Source organism: Triticum aestivum, chromosome 3B (assembly GCF_018294505.1).
Source record: "Triticum aestivum cultivar Chinese Spring chromosome 3B, IWGSC CS RefSeq v2.1, whole genome shotgun sequence".
Taxonomy (NCBI): domain Eukaryota; kingdom Viridiplantae; phylum Streptophyta; class Magnoliopsida; order Poales; family Poaceae; genus Triticum; species Triticum aestivum.
Window position 1 is genome coordinate 189,597,498 of NC_057801.1, and position 18,215 is coordinate 189,615,712.

Consider the following 18,215-nt stretch of genomic DNA (forward strand, 5'->3'; position numbering starts at 1 on the left):
CAAATCCCGACCACGGCAGAAAATAGAAAGAGAATGAAAGTCATTCCCTATGCATCAGTCGTAGGTTCTATAGAAGTATGCCATGCTACGGACCAGACCTATTGTATACCTTGCTCTGAATTTGGCAAAGGAATACAATTTTGATCTAATAATAGATCACTAGACATCGGTCAAGAATATCCTTAGTGAGGACTAAGGAGAATGTTTCTCGATTATGGAGGTGATAAAAGAGTTCGTCATAAAATTTACATCGGTGCAAACTTCTACACTAATCCAGATGACTCTAAGTCTCAATCTGGATACATATTGAAAGTGGGAGCAATAAGCTAGAGTAGCTCCGTGCAGAGCATTGTAGACATAGAATATTTGCAAAATACATACGGCTCTGAATGTGACAGACCCGTTGACTAAACTTCTCTCATGAGGAAAACATGATCATACCTTAGTACTCTTTGGGTGTTAATCACATAGCAATGTGAACTAGATTATTGACTCTAGTAAACCCTTTGGGTGTTGGTCACATGACGATGTGAACTATGGGTGTTAATCACATACAGATGTGAATATTGGTATTGAATCACATGATGATGTGAACTAGATTATTGACTCTAGTGCAAGTGGGAGACTGAAGGAAATATGCCCTAGAGGCAATGATAAAGTTATTATTTATTTCCTTATATCATGATAAATGTTTATTATTCATGCTAGAATTGTATTAACCGGAAACATAATACATGTGTGAATACATAGACAAACTTAATGCCACTAGTATGCCTCTACTTGACTAGCTCATTGATCAAAGATGGTTATGTTTCCTAACCATAGACATGTGTTGTCATTTGGTTAATGGGATCACATCATTAGGAGAATGATGTGATTGACTTGACCCATTCCGTTAGCTTAGCACTTGATCGTTTAGTATGTTGCTATTGCTTTCTTCATGACTTATACAAAGTTCCTATAACTATGAGATTACGCAACTCCCGTTTACCAGAGGAACACTTTGTGTGCTACCAAATGTCACAATGTAACTAGGTGATTATAAAGGAGCTCTACAGGTGTCTCCAAAGGTACATGTTGAGTTGGCGTATTTCGAGATTAGGTTTTGTCACTCCGATTGTCGGAGAGGTATCTCTGGGCCCTCTCGGTAATGCACATCACTATAAGCCTTGCAAGCAATGTAGCTAATGAGTTAGTTACGGAATGATGCATTACGTAACGAGTAAAGAGACTTGCCGGTAACGAGATTAAACTAGGTATTGGATACCGACGATCGAATCTCGAGCAAGTAACATACCGATGACAAAGGGAACAACGTATGTTGTTATGCGGTTTGACCGATAAAAGATCTTCGTAGAATATGTAGGAGCCAATATGAGCATCCAGGTTCCGCTATTGGTTATTGACTGGAAACTGTTCTAGGTCATGTCTACATAGTTCTCGAACCCGTAGGGTCCGCACGCTTAACGTTACGATTACAGTTGTATTATGAGTTTATAGTTTTTGATGTACCGAAGGTTGTTCGGAGTCCCGGATGTGATCACGGACATGACGAGGAGTCTCAAAACGGTCGAGATATAAAGATTGATATATTGAAAGCCCATATTTGGATATCAGAAGCGTTCCGGGTGAAATCGGGATTTTACCGGAGTACCGGGGGGTTACTGGAACCCCCCCGGGGGTTAATGGGCCTACATGGGCCCTAAGGGAGAAGAGGAGGGCCGGCCAGGGCAGGCCGCGCGCCCCCTCTCCCCTAGTCCGAATAGGACAAGGAAGGGGGGGGGGCGGCACCCCCCTTTCCTCTTTCCCCCTTCCCCCTTCCTTCTCCAACAAGGCAAGAGGGGGGAGTCCTACTCCCGGTGGGAGTAGGACTCCTCCAGGCGCACGCCTAGGGGCCGGCCGCACCTCCCCCTCCCTCCTTTATATACGGGGGCAGGGGGGCACCTCACAACAACACAAGTTGATCTTCGTGATCGTTCCTTAGCCGTGTGCGGTGCCCCCCTCCACCATATTCCACCTCGGTCATATCGTTGTGGTGCTTAAGCAAAGCCCTGCGTCGGTAGAACATCATCATAGTCACCATGCCGTCGTGCTGACTGAACTCTTCCCCGACACCCTGCTGGATCGGAGTCCGGGGATCGTCATCGAGATGAACGTGTGCTGAACTCGGAGGTGCCGTACGTTCGGTACTTGGATCGGTCGGATCGTGAAGACGTACGACTACATCAACCGCGTTGTTATAACGCTTCCGCTTTCGGTCTACGAGGGTACGTGGACAACACTCTCCCCTCTCGTTGCTATGCATCACCATGATCTTGTGTGTGCGTAGGATTTTTTTTTGAAATTACTACGTTCCCCAACAATATTTTGAAACAGGGTGATTTTTTCTTTAGAAAGCCAAGCAGCAAAGTGCGCCCAACCCTTCGAGTATATATGTAATCTTCATCAATAATAAAGGACACCAGATTCATTACTGTTTATCTCTTGTTTCTCTTGCTATATTTCAACAACATGTTGTTGGGGAACGTAGTAATTTCAAAAAAATTCCTACGCACACGCAAGATCATGGTGATGATATAGCAACGAGGGGAGAGTGTTGTCTACGTACCCTTGTAGACCGAAGCGGAAGGGTTGACGCAACGTAGAGGAAGTAGTCGTACGTCCTCCGGTTCAACCGATCCAAGTACCGTTACTCCGGCACCTCCGAGTTCTTGACACGCGTACAGCTCGATGACGCACCCTCGATCTCCGATCCAGCAGAGGCGCCGAGGGGGAGTTCCATCAGCACGACGGCGTGGTGACGATCTTGATGTTCTCCTGTTGCAGGGCTTCTCCTAAGCACCGCTACAATATGACCGAGGTGTAATATCATGGAGGGGGGCACCGCACACGGCTAAGGAACGATCAATGATCAGCTTGTGTGTTCTAGGGTGCCCCCCTACCCCCGTATATAAAGAAGGGAGGGAGGAGGTGGCCGGCCCTAGGGGGGCGCGCCATGAGGAGGGGGAAACCTACTCCAAGTAGGTTTCCCTCTCTTTTCCTTATCTTATTTGGATGGGGAAGGAAAGAGTACTAGTATTAGGAAGTAGTACTAGTAGTAGTAATAGGAAGAGGGGGAAGGAGAAAGGAAAGGGGGGGCCGGCCCCCCTCCCCAATTCGGATTGGGCTTGGGGGGGCGCGCCCCCCTCCCTTGCTCCTTCTCTCTTCCTCCTACATGGGCCCAATAAGGCCCATATACCTCTCGGGGGGTTCCGGTAACCTCCCGGGGCTCCAAACTTCTCCGGAACCTTTCCGGCGTCCAAATATATCCGTCCAATATATCAATCTTTATGTCTCGACCATTTCGAGACTCCTCATCATGTCCGTAATCATATCCGGGACTCCGAACAACCTTCGGTACATCAAAATACATAAACTCATAATATAACTGTCATCGAAACCTTAAGCGTGCGGACCCTACGGTTCGAGAACGATGTAGACATTACTGAGACACATCTCTGGTCAATAACCAATAGCGGGACCTGGATGCCCATATTGGTTCCCACATATTCTACGAAGATCTTTATCGGTCAAACCGCATAACAACATACGTTGTTCCCTTTGTCATCGGTATGTTACTTGTCCGAGATTCGATCGTCGGTATCCAATACCTAGTTCAATCTCGTTATCGACAAGTCTCTTTACTCGTTCTGTAATACTTCATCTTATAACTAACTCATTAGTTACATGCTTGCAAGGCTTAGGTGATGAGTATTGCCGAGAGGGCCCAGAGATACCTCTCCGACAATCGGAGTGACAAAACCTAATCTCGAATTATGCTAACTCAACATGTACCTTCGGAGACACCTGTAGTACTCCTTTATAATCACCCAGTTACGTTGTGACGTTTGGTAGTACCCAAGGTGTTCCTCCGGTAAACGGGAGTTACACAATTCTCATAGTTACAGGAACATGTATAAGTCATGAAGGAAGCAATAGCAGAATACTAAACGATCAAGTGCTAAGCTAACGGGATGGGTCATGTCAATCACCTCATTCTCCTAATGATGTGATCCCATTAATCAAATGACAACACATGTCAATGGTTAGGAAACATAACCATCTTTGATTAATGAGCTAGTCAAGTAGAGGCATACTAGTGACTATATGTTTGTCTATGTATTCACACATGTATCATGTTTCCGGTTAATACAATTCTAGCATGAATAATAAACATTTATCATGATATGAGGAAATAAATAATAACTTTATTATTGCCTCTAGGGCATATTTCCTTCAGTCTCCCACTTGCACTAGAGTCAATAATCTAGATTACATAGTAATGATTCTAACACCCATGGAGTCTTGGTGCTGATCATCTTTTGCTCGTGAGAGAGGCTTAGGCAACGGGTCTGCAACATTCAGATCCGTATGTATCTTGCAAATCTCTATGTCTCCCACTTGGACTTGGTCCCGAATGGAATTGAAGCATCTCTTGATGTGCTTGGTCCTCTTGTGAAATCTGGATTCCTTTGCCAAGGCAATTGCACCAGTATTGTCACAGAAGATCTTCATTGGTCCCGATGCACTAGGTATGACACCTAGATCGGAAATGAACTCCTTCATCCAGACTCCTTCATTTGCTGCTTCAGAAGCAGCTATGTACTCCGCTTCACATGTAGATCCTGCCACGACGCTTTGTTTAGAACTGCACCAACTTACAGCTCCACCGTTTAATAAAAACACGTATCCGGTCTGCGATTTAGAATCGTCCGGATCAGTGTCAAAGCTTGCATCGACGTAACCATTTACGACTAGCTCTTTGTCACCTCCATATACGAGAAACATATCCTTAGTCCTTTTCAGGTATTTCAGGATGTTCTTGACCGCTGTCCAGTGATCCACTCCTGGATTACTTTGGTACCTACCTGCCAAGCTTATTGCTAAGCATACGTCAGGTCTGGTACACAGCATTGCATACATGATAGAGCCTATGGCTGAAGCATAGGGAACATCTTTCATTTTCTCTCTATCTTCTGCTGTGGTCGGGTATTGAGTTTGACTCAACTTCACACCTTGTAGCACAGGCAAGAATCCTTTCTTTGCCTGATCCATTTTGAACTTTTTCAAAATTTTGTCAAGGTATGTACTTTGTGAAAGTCCTATTAAGCGTCTTGATCTATCTCTATAGATCTTGATGCCCAATATGTAAGCAGCTTCACCGAGGTCTTTCATAGAAAAACTTTTATTCAAGTATCCCTTTATGCTATCCAGAAATTCTATATCATTTCCAATTAATAATATGTCATCAACATATAAAACTAGAAATGCTACAGAGCTCCCACTCACTTTCTTGTAAATACAGGCTTCTCCAAAAGTCTGTATAAAACCATATGCTTTGATCACACTATCAAAACGTTTATTCCAACTCCGAGATGCTTGCACCAGTCCATAAATGGAACGTTGGAGCTTGCACACTTTGTCAGCACCTTTTGGATCAACAAAACCTTCAGGTTGCATCATATACAACTCTTCTTCTAGAAATCCATTCAAGAATGCAGTCTTGACATCCATTTGCCAAATTTCATAATCATGAAATGCAGCAATAGCCAACATGATTCGGACAGACTTAAGCATCGCTACGGGTGAGAAAGTCTCATCGTAGTCAACCCCTTGAACTTGTCGAAAACCTTTTGCAACAAGTCGAGCTTTGTAGACAGTAACATTACCATCAGCGTCAGTCTTCTTCTTAAAGATCCATTTATTCTCAATGGCTTGCCGATCATCGGGCAAGTCAACCAAAGTCCATACTTTGTTTTCATACATGGATCCTATCTCAGATTTCATGGCCTCTAGCCATTTTGCGGAATCTGGGCTCATCATCGCTTCCTCATAGTTCGTAGGTTCATCATGGTCTAGTAACATGACTTCCAGAATAGGATTTCCGTACCACTCTGGTGCGGATCTTACTCTGGTAGACCTACGAGGTTCAGTAGAAACTTGATCTGAAGTTTCATGATCAATATCATTAGCTTCCTCACTAATTGGTGTAGTTGTCACAGGAACCGGTTCTTGTGATGAACTACTTTCCAATAAGGGAGTAGATACAGTTATCTCATCAAGTTCTACTTTCCTCCCACTCACTTCTTTCGAGAGAAACTCCTTCTCTAGAAAGGATCCGATTTTAGCAACGAAAATCTTGCCTTCAGATCTGTGATAGAAGGTGTACCCAATTGTCTCCTTTGGGTATCCTATGAAGACACATTTCTCCGATTTGGGTTCGAGCTTATCTGGTTGAAGTTTCTTCTCATAAGCATCGCAGCCTCAAACTTTGAGAAACGACAACTTTGGTTTTTTTGCCAAACCACAGTTCATAAGGCGTCGTCTCAACGGATTTTGATGGTGCCCTATTTAACGTGAATGCGGCCGTCTCTAAAGCATAACCCCAAAACGATAGCGGTAAATCGGTAAGAGACATCATAGATCGCACCATATCAAGTAAAGTACGATTACGACGTTCGGACACACCATTTCGCTGTGGTGTTCCAGGTGGCGTGAGTTGTGAAACTATTCCACATTGTTTCAAATGTAAACCAAACTCGTAACTCAAATATTCTCCTCCACGATCAGATCGTAGAAACTTTATTTTCTTGTTACGATGATTTTCTACTTCACTCTGAAATTCTTTGAACTTTTCAAATGTTTCAGACTTGTGCTTCATCAAGTAGATATACCCATATCTGCTCAAATCATCTGTGAAGGTGAGGAAATAACGATATCCGCCACGAGCCTCAACATTCATCGGACCACATACATCTGTATGTATGATTTCCAACAAATCTGTTGCTCTCTCCATAGATCCGGAGAACGGTGTTTTGGTCATCTTGCCCATGAGGCACGGTTCGCAAGTACCAAGTGATTCATAATCAAGTGATTCCAGAAGTCCATCAGTATGGAGTTTCTTCATGCGTTTTACACCGATATGACCTAAACGGCAGTGCCACAAATATGTTGCACTATCATTATCAACTCTGCATCTTTTGGCTTCAACATTATGAATATGTGTATCACTACTATCGAGATTTAATAAAAATAGACCACTCTTCAAGGGTGCATGACCATAAAAGATATTACTCATATAAATAGAACAACCATTATTCTCTGATTTAAATGAATAACCGTCTCGCATCAAACAAGATCCAGATATAATGTTCATGCTCAACGCAGGCACCAAATAACAATTATTCAGGTCTAAAACTAATCCCGATGGTAGATGTAGAGGTAGCGTGCCGACCGCGATCACATCGACTTTGGAACCATTTCCCACGCGCATCGTCACCTCGTCCTTAGCTAATCTTCGCTTAATCCGTAGTCCCTGTTTCGAGTTGCAAATGTTAGCAACAGAACCAGTATCAAATACCCAGGTGCTACTGCGAGCATTAGTAAGGTACACATCAATAACATGTATATCACATATACCTTTGTTCACTTTGCCATCCTTCTTATCCGCCAAATACTTGGGGCAGTTCCGCTTCCAGTGTCCAGTCTGCTTGCAGTAGAAGCACTCAGTTTCAGGCTTAGGTCCAGACTTGGGTTTCTTCACTTGAGCAGCAACTTGTTTGCCGTTCCTTTTGAAGTTCCCCTTCTTCTTCCCTTTGCCCCTTTTCTTGAAACCAGTGGTCTTGTTGACCATCAACACTTGATGCTCCTTTTTGATTTCTACCTCCGCGGCTTTCAGCATCGCGAAGAGCTCGGGAATAGTCTTGTTCATCCCTTGCATATTATAGTTCATCACAAAGCTCTTGTAGCTTGGTGGCAGTGATTGGAGAATTCTGTCAATGACGCTATCATCCGGAAGATTAACTCCCAGTTGAATCAAGTGATTATTATACCCAGACATTTTGAGTATATGCTCACTGACAGAACTGTTCTCCTCCATCTTGCAGCTGTAGAACTTATTGGAGACTTCATATCTCTCAATCCGGGCATTTGCTTGAAATATTAACTTCAACTCCTGGAACATCTCATATGCCCCATGACGTTCAAAACGTCGTTGAAGACCCGGTTCTAAGCCGTAAAGCATGGCACACTGAACTATAGAGTAGTCATCAGCTTTGCTCTGCCAGACGTTCTTAACGTCGTCAGTTGCATCAGCAGCAGGCCTGGCACCCAGCGGTGCTTCCAGGACGTAACTCTTCTGTGCAGCAATGAGGATAATCCTCAGGTTACGGACCCAGTCCGTGTAATTGCTACCATCATCTTTCAATTTTGTTTTCTCAAGGAACGCATTAAAATTCAACGGAACAACAGCACGAGCCATCTATCTACAAACAAACATAGACAAGCAAAATACTATCAGGTACTAAGTTCATGATAAATTTAAGTTCAATTAATCATATTACTAAAGAACTCCCACTTAGACAGACATCTCTCTAGTCATCTAAGTGATTACGTGATCCAAATCAACTAAACCATGTCCGATCATCACGTGAGATGGAGTAGTTTCAATGGTGAACATCTCTATGTTGATCATATCTACTATATGATTCACGCTCGACCTTTCGGTCCCCGTGTTCCGAGGCCATATCTGTATATGCTAGGCTCGTCAAGTATAACCTGAGTATTCCGCGTGTGCAACTGTTTTGCACCCGTTGTATTTGAACGTAGAGCCTATCACACCCGATCATCACGTGGTGTCTCAGCACGAAGAACTTTCGCAACGGTGCATACTCAGGGAGAACACTTCTTGATAATTAGTGAGAGATCATCTTAAAATGCTACCGTCAATCAAAGCAAGATAAGATGCATAAAGGATAAACATCACATGCAATCAATATAAGTGATATGATATGGCCATCATCATCTTGTGCTTGTGATCTCCATCTTCGAAGCACCGTCGTGATCACCATCGTCACCGGCGCGACACCTTGATCTCCATCGTAGCATCGTTGTCGTTACGCCATCTATTGCTTCTACGACTATCGCTACCGCTTAGTGATAAAGTAAAGCAATTACAGGGCGTTTGCATTTCATACAATAAAGCGACAACCATATGGCTCCTGCCAGTTGCCGATAACTTCGGTTACAAAACATGATCATCTCATACAATAAAATATAGCATCATGTCTTGGCCATATCACATCACAACATGCCCTGCAAAAACAAGTTAGACGTCCTCTACTTTGTTGTTGCAAATTTTACGTGGCTGCTACGGGCTTAAGCAAGAACCAATCTCACCTACGCATCAAAACCACAACGATAGTTTGTCAAATAGACTCCGTTTTAACCTTCACAAGGACCGGGCGTAGCCACACTCGGTTCAACTAAAGTGAGAGAGACAGACACCCGCCAGCCACCTTTAAGCACGAGTGCTCGTAACGGTGAAACCAGTCTCGCGTAAGCGTACGCGTAATGTCGGTCCGGGCCGCTTCATCTCACAATACCGCTGAACCAAAGTATGACATGCTGGTAGGCAGTATGACTTATATCGTCCACAACTCACTTGTGTTCTACTCGTGCATATAACATCAACGCATAAAACCTAGGCTCGGATGCCACTGTTGGGGAACGTAGTAATTTCAAAAAATTTCCTACGCACACGCAAGATCATGGTGATGATATAGCAACGAGGGGAGAGTGTTGTCTACGTACCCTTGTAGACCGAAGCGGAAGCGTTGACGCAACGTAGAGGAAGTAGTCGTACGTCCTCCGGTTCAACCGATCCAAGTACCGTTACTCCGGCACCTCCGAGTTCTTGACACGCGTACAGCTCGATGACGCACCCTCGATCTCCGATCCAGCAGAGGCGCCGAGGGGGAGTTCCGTCAGCACGACGGCGTGGTGACGATCTTGATGTTCTCCTGTTGCAGGGCTTCGCCTAAGCACCGCTACAATATGACCGAGGTGTAATATCGTGGAGGGGGGCACCGCACACGGCTAAGGAACGATCAATGATCAACTTGTGTGTTCTAGGGTGCCCCCCTACCCCCGTATATAAAGGAGGGAGGGAGGAGGTGGCCGGCCCTAGGGGGGGCGCGCCATGAGGAGGGGGAAACCTACTCCAAGTAGGTTTCCCTCTCTTTTCCTTATCTTATTTGGATGGGGAAGGAAAGAGTACTAGTATTAGGAAGTAGTACTAGTAGTAGTAATAGGAAGAGGGGGAAGGAGAAAGGAAAGGGGGGGCCGGCCCCCTCCCCAATTCGGATTGGGCTTGGGGGGGCGCGCCCCCCTCCCTTGCTCCTTCTCTCTTCCTCCTACATGGGCCCAATAAGGCCCATATACCTCCCGGGGGGTTCCGGTAACCTCCCGGGGCTCCAAACTTCTCCGGAACCTTTCCGGTGTCCAAATATATCCGTCCAATATATCAATCTTTATGTCTCGACCATTTCGAGACTCCTCGTCATGTCCGTAATCATATCCGGGACTCCGAACAACCTTCGGTACATCAAAATACATAAACTCATAATATAACTGTCATCGAAACCTTAAGCGTGCGGACCCTACGGTTCGAGAACGATGTAGACATGACTGAGACACATCTCTGGTCAATAACCAATAGCGGGACCTGGATGCCCATATTGGTTCCCACATATTCTACGAAGATCTTTATCGGTCAAACCGCATAACAACATACGTTGTTCCCTTTGTCATCGGTATGTTACTTGTCCGAGATTCGATCGTCGGTATCCAATACCTAGTTCAATCTCGTTATCGACAAGTCTCTTTACTCGTTCTGTAATACTTCATCTTATAACTAACTCATTAGTTACATGCTTGCAAGGCTTAGGTGATGAGTATTGCCGAGAGGGCCCAGAGATACCTCTCCGACAATCGGAGTGACAAAACCTAATCTCGAATTATGCTAACTCAACATGTACCTTCGGAGACACCTGTAGTACTCCTTTATAATCACCCAGTTACGTTGTGACGTTTGGTAGTACCCAAAGTGTTCCTCCGGTAAACGGGAGTTACACAATTCTCATAGTTACAGGAACATGTATAAGTCATGAAGGAAGCAATAGCAGAATACTAAACGATCAAGTGCTAAGCTAACGGGATGGGTCATGTCAATCACCTCATTCTCCTAATGATGTGATCCCATTAATCAAATGACAACACATGTCAATGGTTAGGAAACATAACCATCTTTGATTAATGAGCTAGTCAAGTAGAGGCATACTAGTGACTATATGTTTGTCTATGTATTCACACATGTATCATGTTTCCGGTTAATACAATTCTAGCATGAATAATAAACATTTATCATGATATGAGGAAATAAATAATAACTTTATTATTGCCTCTAGGGCATATTTCCTTCACATGTGCCAAGAAGTGCGTACTATTTTTCATGTTGTTTTGACATGTAAAAGTATTTTTTTTGAACCGAGCATAACCCCTTTCCATTACTGCGACATAATGGAAATAACAACAAGTCCACAGAATGAGACGGGAGAGGGGAGAGCGGGTTCAGGCATCGCCGGGAAACCTACTGTAAACACTCGCCATCGAGATAACCCACTGTAGGGCAAAAACCCGGCGACACCAAATCACGCAGAAAGTTCAGATGGGGCAACCCCCCCCCCCCCAGCCAGCTCACAGACGAGCACCAAAACAATAGTCCCACACATGGGAGAGACTCCAGGAATGAAACATAAGGCAAATGCAAAAGACAGCCAACAGATGCACACATCTTCTTTTGACGACGCATCACCACTTCCTTCAGCAATTCTCCAGCGAGCTTCTCAGTCCTTGTTCGCAGCGCAGATGCGCATCAGCCTTGACGCACTGTTCTTCAGCATGTCCACTCCTGCTCGCAGGTCAACCGCATCCTCTTGCTTCAACAGTCCTGCCTAATAACCAAGAAAAGTACACATAGAGAAGCATCATTCAAAAGGTGTTTTCAAACGTTTATTTTCGAATGTAGCACCATTGCGACATGTCCAAATAGCCCAGCAAAGCGCAGCTATGCCGACAGTGTAGAAAATCTCCCCATTCGGAAAGTAAACATAACACCAGGAATAAGCCCGCCATAAGCTGTTCGGGCACAGATCAGTGCCGAGCATGCAAGCAACGCTTCTCCAGGTCACTTTAGCTACAGGACAGGTAAAAAAGAGATGCTGGGAGGTTTCATTCTCCCCACAGAAAGAACACATCGGGCTTCCTTTCCACCCTCTTTTTTTCATCACATCCCGGATAAGGATAGCATCTTGGAACAGTTGCCACATAAAGATTTTGATCTAAGGAATGCCAACTTTCCAAACCCACCCAAAATTGCACCATGTGTTGTTCCTTTCCAAGAAAGAATACACCGATTTGGTTGTAAATACTTTTTTGGGACCCAGGCCCCACTTAATGCTATCTGATTCATCAGATACACAGCTTTCTCTAGCAGCAACAACCATCTGCTGCCATTGCTCCTTGAGCACATTATTTAATCTCCTCCGAAAGAAAGATAAAGGATCTGCCTCCCAGCATTTTTTCACAGTGCATTCAGGGGAGTTGCAGATCGAGAATAACTGAGGGAACTGATCCTTAAATGGTTTCCGATCACCATTAGGATCGACCCATACCCTTGCTATATTCCCAGATCGAATAATGATTTTTCTACCAGCCATAGAAAGGTCTTTCACCTTCATAATAGCTTTCCAGCAAGGCGAATCATTCACCTTTGTTTTGACAGAGGCTACCGTGTCTCTACCAAGGTATTTAGCTCTAATAATCTCCTGCCAAAGACCAGTTCTAGTCTCCAACTTCCACCACCACTTAGTTAAAAGGCTTAAGTTTTGCTTATGCAAATCCTTCACGCCCAAACCACCTTTCTCCTTCGATCTACAGATACGAGTCCATCGCACTAGATAGTAGCGCTTTCTCTTTTTGGACACTTGCCAAAAAAAAATCTTCTTCGATGTTTGTCCAACCTGTCTATCATGGTTTTCGACAGGAGGAACATAGACATGTAATAATAAGCGATATTGGATATATTAGCATTCAGCAGCGTCAGCCTACCCCCCGAAGATGCATTACTGCCTAATCTAGAATCACATCTACGAACATACTTGGCTTCCAAAAAATCCCAATCAACCCCTCGAATTGGTGAATAACTGACTGGAACCCCCAAATATTTCATAGGGAAGTGGCCAATCTGACAGTTGAATGACCAATCTGACAGTTGAAAATGTCAGCATAGATTTGCAAAATATTGTCATCCCCTCCAACACAAAGAATTTCGCTTTTCTGGTAGTTTATTTTTAATCCTGACATGTAAAAGTATGAATTTGAAATTTTCAAAATTAAGGCCTTGATGGAGCTCGGCCTCGATTCGGCATTTTCGCTATAAGAAATTGTTTCTTCATAATGGAACCTCCCTGAATCCCTACAACAATCAATCGAGGAAATTTGCACAGTGTACAAATGCGTTGTTTGTTTTAATAGTAGATAGCTTATAATTTGGAACTAAAAACAAATGAGAACACAGATTCAGTTCTCAACTCAATAATAAGTGACTAATTCTCTAGCACCCTCCTTCAGGAATCAGAATATGTATCACTTCTATCACCCTCCATAAGGTCCTGAAGCGAAGTTGGTATTGGAGGCATATCAACGTCTACGACACCTTCCAACATGCGAACAGCTTGCCCCATTGATGGCCTATCGCTCTCCTGGTCCTGGATGCACCAGCAGGCGACCCTACAGATGACCTCCAGCTCCTCCACATTAGCATCGCCTTCCAGCCTAGCATCCAGCAGGCACAGAACCTCCCCTTCGTTCACCTGAGCAGCCGCGTGGAGAGGGAAGTACCGATGGCTCCCAAACTGCATCATCTTGGTGCTCCTTCTCCCCGAGATGATCTCGAAGAGCACAATGCCGAAGCTGTACACGTCGGCCTTCCTGGTGACGGGCAGCCCGGATAGCCACTCTGGTGCGAGGTATCCCATGGTTCCTCGCATGGTGGTCAGCGCCGAGTTGAATTCTCTCCCAAGCAGCTTCGCCATGCCGAAATCGGCAATCTTGGGGCAGAACTCTGCATCGAGCAGTATGTTCTCAGGCTTGATGTCGCAGTGTATGATGCAGTCCTCACATTCTTCGTGCAGATAGGCGAGACCCTTGGCGATGCCCAGTGCAATTTGGTACCGAACATTCCAACTCAACACACCAGATTTCTCTCTAAAGAGATGAGCGTCCAAGGAGCCATTTGGCATGTACTCATACACCAGCAACCTTCTGTCCCTTTGACACAGAATCCCAGCAGACGGACCAGCTTATTATGTTGGATCGCTCCAAGTGTCTGCACCTCTGTTCTGAACTGCTTCTCTGCTTCCCCGATTACTTTGAGATTCTTCACAGCGATGGCAGTTGATCCCGGCAGTGTTCCCCTGAAAACACTTCCGAATCCCCCCTGGCCGATTTTATCAGAGAAATTCATCGTGGCTTTCTTGATCTGTGCATAAGTGTAGACCACAAGAGGGCCTTCCACTTCAAACTTCCCGGCGGCAAACGAATTCCTCCTGAATCTCCATAGCAGCATCGATATCAGTATCAAAGAAGCAAAGCATATCAATCCAGTGACCAATAATGCAATTCCTCTTGTTTGCAAGCCTTTCTTGCTCCTGGGCTCGGAGCCCAAACGGAGGTAGATCTTGCTGTACGGAGGCCTAGCAGCCAAGCTCAGATTGTACAGGTTGTGGTACCATAGCTTGCATCCATGGCCATACGAGTAGGCGATGCAGTAGCATTTGCTCCCGCAAGCTGCTCTGCAGTCTTCGTCGGTTCCGGCCACCTCGTCCTGGGCGTTGTAAGGAAGTCCTTGCACCTTGTCCAATGGGACGAAGGAATCGTCGTGCTCCGTCTCGCAGCTCAGCGGGAGAGACCTCGAGCAGCCGGTGACGAAGTACCCTAGCCCCCACTCAATCGGGTACGACGGCGTGAACCCGTCCAAGCAGCTGCACTTCCCGCTGCTCGTGCAGGCGCCGAACTTACCGCAGAAGAACCCGCCGGACTTGCAATCGGAAGGGAAGGACCAGCGAGCGACCCAACCACCGGTGCCGTTTGCGGCCGGATCCGGCTCCGAGTACCGCATCAAGCTGACTTGCCCCAGATGGAACTGCAAGAACTCGGTACTGTTTGGGCCCTCCGTGTGGCTCAGCACCAGTGAGCTGCCATTGTCTTGAGAGGACACCATCCAGTCCGGGAAGGTGCCGCGGTTGGCATGGCCGTCGGTGGTGAGCACGAACCCGTTCCTGCGGGTCCCGTCGACGCTGAGGCTGCCGTTGTGCGAGAAGCTCTTGAACGTCAGCGATACGTTCTTCCCGGTGTCCTTGTCGAACCCGAGCCTCGCTCCGGGGAGCAGCGCGTCGCTGGGATAGTCGAAGCTCTGCCACAGGACCGGCGAGGAGTTTGCCTGGTCCCTCACCACCAGGTTGCCGTTGTCGAGGAGGACCGCCACGGCGGCGGACGACACATTGCCGCCCGGCGACGGCGTGCACCAGAGGCTGGCTCCATTCTGCTTGATGCAGAGACTGTCGGCGAAGATCTCCAGCGACGCGGCGGGCAGGTCGGTGATGACGACCCTGTTCCCGAGCCAGAAGGTAGGGCTGTGGCACATATTCCTGAACCGGACACCCAGGAAGTAGTGGATGCCGGGGCCTGGGGAGAAGAAGCCCAGCTCGAAGCCGCCGCTCCTGGAGACCACGGTCTCGTTCCCGGAGATGCCCTCGCCGGGGAGGATGGTGTCCGTGGTGGCAGACGCGGCAAACAGGGCGCCGTCAACGAACAGGAGGAAGAGAAATACCAGCGGCGCCCGTTTGGCTGGGGAGAGGCCGAGGCCGAGCGAACGAGCTGCGCCGCCGCCATTGGTGTGCATAACTTTCAGAGGAACGAACTGGGAACCTCTCCCAATCCTCCAGCCCGACCAGTGGTGACGGTGAACGCCCGTCGCCGCCGCCATTGGCGCCGCCGGCCCGTCTTGCTCTCAAACCTTGCTCCAGTTCAGCAAGCTTCAGAAGTTCAGAGCTGAGACTAGTTTGCACTTTAGGTTGGCTCATTGGTTTATGGTGAAAATATCGCCCGCACCCGCCCATGTCAGTATGTCACCTTCAATCACTTCCCTTTTTTTTTTTTGAGGGAATTCAATCACTTCCCTTCACAGAGTCACAGTTCAGCTTTTGTCTTTTCGTGTGTGTTTGTGCGTGCGGACGCTGTAGTGGACGGTGATTTTTTTTTTTTGATAAAAGTGGACGGTGAAATTATGTGGAAATCGGCTTATCTTTCTTCGTATAACTGACATGATATGGTTGTTGACAAGTTTGAATTGCACCGCTTTGCGAGAGCATTTGACAGTCTCGTAGCCTTTTCTGTTGCATCTTGCATGTCACGAGGAAACGTGGTTTGGAAGAAGGATCTCTCTAGCGATAGTGCTACATCTACGAATAGACTGTGGCATAATCCTCTCGGCCCCCTGAATTTCATCAGTGGTGGGCCCAGGCCAGAATCCTGGCCCAATTATTCACCACCACATCAGCTTTTAAGTAAAACGCTCATGTAACCTTTCATGTGTCTCAAAAAAAATGTAACCTTTCGTATCAATGCGATAGCAACCCAGAGAAAAGAATAAGGTGTGCAAGGTGGTCGTTGGAATCTCTACTTCTAACATCTGAGTTGGTAGTCTTGCCTCACTCCCACCTCATCCCACCACTCCTATGTACCGCCCATCGCCCACCTCTCACAATGTACTTGGGCGAGCCCATTAACGTGTTCGTTGGCAAGCCCTCGACGTGCGATCCTGACAATGCCTGCAGTCCTCGCGTCCTTGCGCCGCAGTCCACTTCTTCTCTCCGGTCTCCTTGCCCTGCCCGACTCCTCGGCGCCCCGAGAACTGGCCGACGCCGGCAACTCCTCGGCGCCCCGGCGCCTAGCCGCCGCCGTCACATCCGAGGCGACAAGGAGCCGGCCTAACCTCGATCTCCGATCTCCTCGCCCTGCCTGACGCTTCCGCCATCACATTCGAGGCGGCGAGGAGTCGGCCTGACCTTAATCCTCCCCGGCCACCGCACTCTTATAAGCGCCACGAAGGCCACCCCAGCAACCACCACCAGCGAGACGCCGCCACAATCTTCCACCCTCCCCAAGCACCATCGGAACTGGGCCCGCCGCCACCGTGGAAGACCTCGGTGACAGCAGCCGCAAGGCAGTCGACGAGTGGGGTACCTTTCTAGGGGCGCCAGGGTTCGACCCAACGTCGCCCTAGGGAGTAACTTCGCTGATCATTCAGATTTCAATTCATACATATCTATGATGCTGAAGGTATGAAGTCCTGGCTATCGAGTTAGTCAGTTTGTTGGCAATGAGATCAATACTAAATAGCTGCATATTTCGTCTGGCATCACTTAAACTATCATTTGCTTTACTGTGCTTACAGAAACATGGCCTAGACTGAATACGTCTTTTATTTAAGATATGCAACCTTTTTTATGATCTGAATGCTTCTATGAATTTTTCAAAAGATGGGCAGTTTTAGGCTGATTTAGCACAATTCGTGGTATTTTTGCAAGGCCGTTGATGTCCTCTGTCAGAAATTTTACGAGATGTCAAACATTGTGTCATTTCAATTTAGGAGAGAATTACATCATAATGTAGTCTTCTTTTCACATGCTTGTTTATTGTCTATGTTGATGGACTGCTTAGACAGTCAACAACTAACCATTAATTTTTGCACGAAAATCCAAAGTGAAATTAAAAAGATATATAATAGTGCAGGTAAATGTAAACTTAGCAATATGCTTATGTCCAGTGTCTTAAAGGTTCCCTAAATATCTATTCTATTCACCAACTGTGTGTGCTGCTGTAAGACGAGGCAGTATGACTCGATGACCCTGCTTTTGCATCTACTCCCTCCGTTCCTAAATATAAGTCTTTCTGAAGATTCCACTATGGACTACATACGGATGTATATAGACGTAGTTTAGAGTGTAGATTAATTCATTTTGCTCCGTGTGTTATTTTTTATTGAAATCTCTAAAAAGACTTATATTTAGAAACGGAGGGAGTACTATCCATTGTCCATCTACTCACAGGAAGCTTGTAACTTGTTCTGGCTTAGTTTGTAGGCTTATTATCACATTCGTGCAACGGTTTCAGTCTATGGTAAGGAACTCTTGAGTGAAAGATGTTACGAATAAATCTGGGTGGACAAATGTTAATCGTGTCTATGCAAAAGACAATTGTCAACTGTTATTCGT

The 18,215-nt window shown here is 46.2% G+C and overlaps 1 pseudogene; it reads right to left on the reverse strand.

Moving 5' to 3' along the window:
* Nucleotides 1-13,321: 13,321 nt before the first annotated feature.
* LOC123069298 (G-type lectin S-receptor-like serine/threonine-protein kinase At2g19130) lies at nt 13,322-16,027 on the reverse strand (annotated as a pseudogene).
* Nucleotides 16,028-18,215: the final 2,188 nt, after the last annotated feature.